The sequence below is a fragment of the Theobroma cacao genome, chromosome 4, assembly GCF_000208745.1.
Source record: "Theobroma cacao cultivar B97-61/B2 chromosome 4, Criollo_cocoa_genome_V2, whole genome shotgun sequence".
Lineage (NCBI taxonomy): Eukaryota > Viridiplantae > Streptophyta > Magnoliopsida > Malvales > Malvaceae > Theobroma > Theobroma cacao.
The window spans coordinates 13229608-13235607 of NC_030853.1; the positions used below are offsets into that span (position 1 = coordinate 13229608).

The 6000-nt window shown below is 35.0% G+C and overlaps 1 pseudogene; it reads right to left on the reverse strand.

Annotated features, from left to right (window-relative positions):
• Positions 3987 to 5682, reverse strand: LOC18601463 (annotated as a pseudogene).

The following is a 6000-nucleotide window of genomic DNA, read 5'->3' on the forward strand; positions in this document are numbered from 1 at the left end:
CCAAGTTAAAGGATAAGGAAATGCTACATTCCAATCCGATAAAGATGACAGCAAATCTCAAAGTGGGTTCATATTTACCTTAAATAACAGTGCAGTCAGCTAAAAAGTTCCAAGCAAGCAAGGATTGCAGATTCTATAATCAAGGTTGAACACATCTCCGCCTCTAAGGCAACAGAGAAAGGAGTTTAGATTAAGAAGTTCATAATTGAACTTAGTGTGGTTCTTAGCATTGTTGATTTTGAAACTTTATACTGTGACAACAATAGAGCCATTGTGCAAGCAAAGGAACCAAGGTCTCATCAATGGTCCAAACATGTTGTGGCATATCACTTCATCAGGGAGATCATTGAGAGAGTTAATATTAATATAAAGAGAGTGCTCACAGAAGACAACTTAGCTGACCCTCTCACTAAAGTTTTATCCTAGCAGAAACATGATCACCATTTTGAAGGCTTTAGTGTTAGATACATAGGTGATTAGCTTTAGTGCTAGTGGGAGATTGTTAATGTAAGCCCTACAAGCCAATTGATTTTATGCTTGTAAAACAACGCAATAATTAGTCATATTTCATGTTAAATACATTATGGATATTTTATATAATGTATGAGCTATTTCTTTATCCATGAGTTTATTTATAAAGAGTTATGAGAGACTTATGTAGAAAAAGTCATTGGAACATAATGGCCTTGCAAAGAAATTATAAAGTTATAATTATGAAATTCTTATGCATCAAAGCTTTGTTCTTAAATATGTTCCTTATCATTGTATTGTTAAGAATAAGGATATTAACAATACTTAAAAATTGGTACATGCTAACCTTTTTACTTTGAAAGTAAGCAATCAATCTCATAGGTTGAAATATGTAAGATACTTGAGGAGAGTATGTGGGTGCTTGTTCAAGAACAAGTTCATTGAACATGGCCCACTATGAGAGTTTCATTTGGTATTTCACTCAAGTGCCTATGAAAATACTTTCATTTGTCAGTAGTGTGGGTAATCCTTAAACTTATGATACCAAGTCATCTTGTATGTGAATTCTCATGCTTTGATTTCACTCCTACAGGTTTAGAGGTGACCAAATGCCTAAGCAAGATGCTTTTGGGTATGTCATGAAACATGCAAAGATGAACGAATAGTCAAGAGAAGATTCATCACCCCAAGTGATTTGAAAGGGACATATCTCATTTGCTTTTGACTTATATTAACTGAAAGTTTTTGGCCAAGGCAATCTTAATAGGTCAATATGGAAGCTGTAAGACTAATATGTATAAGTTAGAAAGTAGACATCGAGCCACGCTTTCAATATATTTGAGATATATGATGAAAGGGTCGAATTACATTGAAATACTATACACTGAAAGGTTTGTTAAACCATTTTGACTTTCTTGACATTTGAGTGGTCATGAAGTATTGATAGATGTTGCTTATGATTTGTAAATATAAATGTTAATTCTTAATTGAATTAATTTATATTTTCTGCCAACATGTTGGGGGCTTAATGAGTCACACACAATAAGATGACAATGTGAAATGAAAATGGGATTTGCATTTAATTTGAAAATTTGAATTTCAACAAGGACTTGTTAAACTGTTTAATTAAGTGGGAAGACTAAAATGCAATAAACCAAAAGGTTAGTCAACATTTTAACCTAACTATAAATACTTTATGTTTGTGCTGCACCTAGTGTGAGATTGTGAGAAAAAGAAGACAAGAAAAATAAAAGCCTTATAATTCTCCATCTTATCGCCGATTTGTAAGGTTACAGGGAAAGGGAATTTTTTTCTTCTTTTGTCTTCCCTTGTTTTGACAATTAGAAAAACATTTTTGGGTGAGATTAATGAAATCTTGACTACTAGCATAGCATCATGGCACAAAATTGTCCCAACCTTATGAAGGTTTTCAATTGTCATCCGTGTGGATCACCATTGAAGGCTAGACATTTGGACTATTTTGGTTTGCAGCAATCAGGCTTTGGTGTGCACAATAAGTGGAGGATTTATGAATTGTGATTTTTAGCAATCACTCACTAAGGTATACAATTCAACCCATTAATGTTTGTATATGATTCATCTGATTGAAAATATAAAACAAGTTATACAAAAGAGGTTTTGTCTTTTTTTTTTTTCAATTTTGCTGTGTTACTCCGATTAAATATTTTCAATGCATGTAAATTCATGATTGAGCACAAACAAAACCCTTCATGGTTGGATGTGTAGAGCCCATTATGCGAACATGCATTAAACCCATCAATTTATGATCACTGTCCTATTATTTTGGGCTCTAAAGGTTTCAATTAGGGTCCTATTAGATTATTGGCTCTCCAAGAATGGATTTTTGGAAATGGTTGAGGAGAATATGAGATCATTGAATGTTATGGGTAACCCGGGATATTATATGATGGTCAAAATGAGTGAGTTAAAAGCCTTTTCGAAAAAATGGAATGAGGAGATGTTTTGTGTGGAGGAATATAAAGGAATTGGATAAGAGGATTGAGGTGATTGATGGTTATGGGGACGAAAGGGAGCTTATTTAGGAGGAATAGAGGGAGAAAAAAGAGCATACTAGGGAGTTGGGGGCAACTCATCATAATTGAGAATCGATTTGGAGACGCAAATTGAGGGTTAGGTGGATTAGGGAGGGAGATATAGAAATACAAAATATTTCCACTATAAATCCAAATCTAAAGTCCACCGGAATATGATTTTTGGATTGAATATGGATGGGAGATAGTTGGACTTGAGAATAGTGAGAATGGAAGTGCTAGAATATATACTACAGGAGGCAATTTCATCAACTAATTGGCTAAGTCTGATTGCCTCGGATATGGAGTTTTGAAAAATAACACAAGTTGATAGAGCTGCCTTGGAGTTTGTGGTGACAACAAAGGAGTTGAGAGATGCCGTATGGGACTATGAAGGGTCTAAATCTTTGGGATCCGATGGCTTCAACTTCAACTTCCTTAAAGAAAACATGGAGTTTTTTAGAAACTAACCTCTTTTCTTCTGTCTTATTTTTTTTGAACACGAAAACTTGACAAAGGGTTGAACTGATCGTTCATGGCTTTTCTTTTGTGTCTTATTTTTATAAAAAAAATTTTGTTTTTGACATTAAATCTATTTAGTTGTATGAAAATACATCATTTTACTTACATATATTTCGTAAATTTGTATTTTGAATTAGGGTTGAACGATTGGTTAATTAGGTTCAATTAATTAAAAAATTTTATTAACCGGCTCAACCGAATTTCGTATAAATATTAATTGAACTATTTGACTTTACTCATTGACAGACCCCCTTAATTGAATTAATCATTTTAATCAAATCGAATTAACCAACTTTTATCAGTTAAGTCGATTTTAATTGAATTTTGCCACATCTTTCTTTAAATGTTTATTAACTGAAGATCGATGAAAATATGATCTATAAAATTATACTATTTTTATTATTGTAATCATGATACTAACGATCAAATCATTTACATGCAACACACGTTGCATTAGTACATCTTAAAAGTCCAAAGGAGAAAGTTTTTACGCTCTCGCTTAATGGTATCATTTTCCTTTGCATCTACATCCTTACTCCCCTTTCTGTCCTTTTCCCTATTTCGCCAAACACATTAAAAGTTTCAATAGCATGAGAAAGTTGACTTCAGGATGGTAGCACCAGAAGTTTCATGTAAAAATTCTACCAAATGCGTCTGCCAATTAGGCCGGGACAGCAGGAGGCATAAGGGACCGTGGGCTCACAAGCAGGCTATGCTTTTCTTCTTGATGTAGCAGTTGCTATCTCATTGAATTAGCTGTTGTCAAGGTTTGGTCAACAAAGAGTGGACAACAACACCAGTATGAGGAATCGAAATTATTTGAACCCGAATTTAAGAGATTTTCTATGTTTGTTGGTTCATTACTCATTGAAGCAGAAACCATATCAATTTCTTTTGGTGTACGAATAGAGGCTGCATGACTGAATCTCTAGCGGTGGTAGACTAGTTCATCTTAGCAAAGTTGTCTCCAAAGGTCGAGATTTCATGACATTGCGAGACCCTTGAAAAGCCACTTCCTTGTGAAGGCTGGATAGTTACTCTTAATGAACCTAAGTGATAAACTTGACTTTTCAGTATACCTGACTAGACAAATTGTTACATAAAAATAAATAAAACAATCCATTAATTTATACAAGACAGGTTCGACCTACCTTCCTGGGTAAGAACAGAGGAATTAGGAGATAAGGGCACCATATTTGGTTCAGGCCAGGGCATTGGAAGAGGACTCAATATAGTGTAAGTTAAAGCAAGTTCTATTTTCCAAGGTGAAACTTTTCCGGAGGAGTTATGGTACAAGTTCCATCCCATCTCACCTAAGAGAAACATCAGAAGATTGTTTCAACATTTTCATAACTCTAAGACGCAACATTATTTGTTTTAGCATTTCAAAAAATGTAAATAAACATAAACATCTTTTACACCCTACTGAAAAACACAATCTAAATACCTTGAGGCATCTCCTTTTGGAACCTGGCCACTTTATGGGATCAGCATCTTCAATTCCAACTATGGTACCACTAAACTCACAATAACAAATAGTAAAGAAATAAATAGAAAAGCTAATTTTGAGGAAGGTATTTTCAATTTAACTACGAATAGGACATCATAGAAGAATCTATAGTACTCTACAATTTTGATGTAGCAATAAAATGAAGTAGTAATTTTCTGAAAATATTAAACAAGCCGTACCTCTACTCTGGACATCCCTCCTAGTTAATTTTCATTTGGAATCTCATCCCTATCGAGTAATTGTTCTTCACTGAATTCATGTTCTGATCAATTAGAATGATGAATTCAGCAGCGCTTGTCCTATAACCAAAAAATAAAACAAAAAGATTACAACTTAGCGTAAAGGTAAGAAATACAGGAAATTGCGATGACTTAGAGAAAAAGAAACCACTACCATACCTAGGTTTGTAAGATATGGCGAACATGGTTCTTCTTGCCAAGGCTTCCCATGTAGTAGCAAGCACTGAAAGGTACATGCCAAAAATTGAAATTGAGGCGGAAACATTGCTCCGTGGCTTCATTGCACGTCGTACACCAACACATAGTTCTCCATTTTCACCTCTAGAATTACATGCCAATGCTATGTATCAATTCCCATATTGAAACAGTGAATCCAATCTAAAACCCCATACCTCATCATGATCATAAGGTTGAGGACGAAAGCGAACCCTAAAAATACAAACGCATCCCCAGCACCAAGCCTCTTGGAGTTGACAAAATCCTTCCAACCACTTGTAAGCAAGTGCCTTCGTGGTTGACCTACCAAACCCATCATCATGTCAATCAAATATGAATAAAAAGTCCATTATTCAGCCTTTAAAGCATTACCCCTATAGATATTCATGAAACGCTACTGATTTCCTAGCAAATCCCTGGTAATCAACTCTTGGCGAGGAGGTTGCCTTGACATGTCCTGTCAAATAGCAAACCGAAGACTAAACTTCTATGAAGGAAACCGAAAGGGATTACGCAACCCACGAAGATTAACATGAACCAATTGTGGGAGACATTGATCTGCAAAACTCATGGGCACTGAAAATCCACCATGGAGGCTTGCATCTAAGGTAGTCAAGGTTTTGCAGAAGGAATGTACAAGGAACTCAGGCAGTGGGGGAAAGGGGGGCTCCATCTCTGCATCATTCTCTTCTTGCTGGAATGATTAGATTGAGGACAATAACCTTTAAGAATCTTGACTTTATATCAACTCCTTTATGTAAAGCAACCAAGAGAAAATGAGATCACACTTATATTTATTTCAGGCAGTAAGGTTACTTGTGCAAGCACCTCATCCGTTTCTGGATCAGCCTAAAATTAAAAGCAAAGCAGAATATATACTGATACAGATACGAACCCATATAAATAAAGTCTAAACAGAATATATCTACCTTTAATTGGACGTTAATTGTTGAATGTAATGCTTGCAAGTGTTTAAGTAAAGACAGTGACA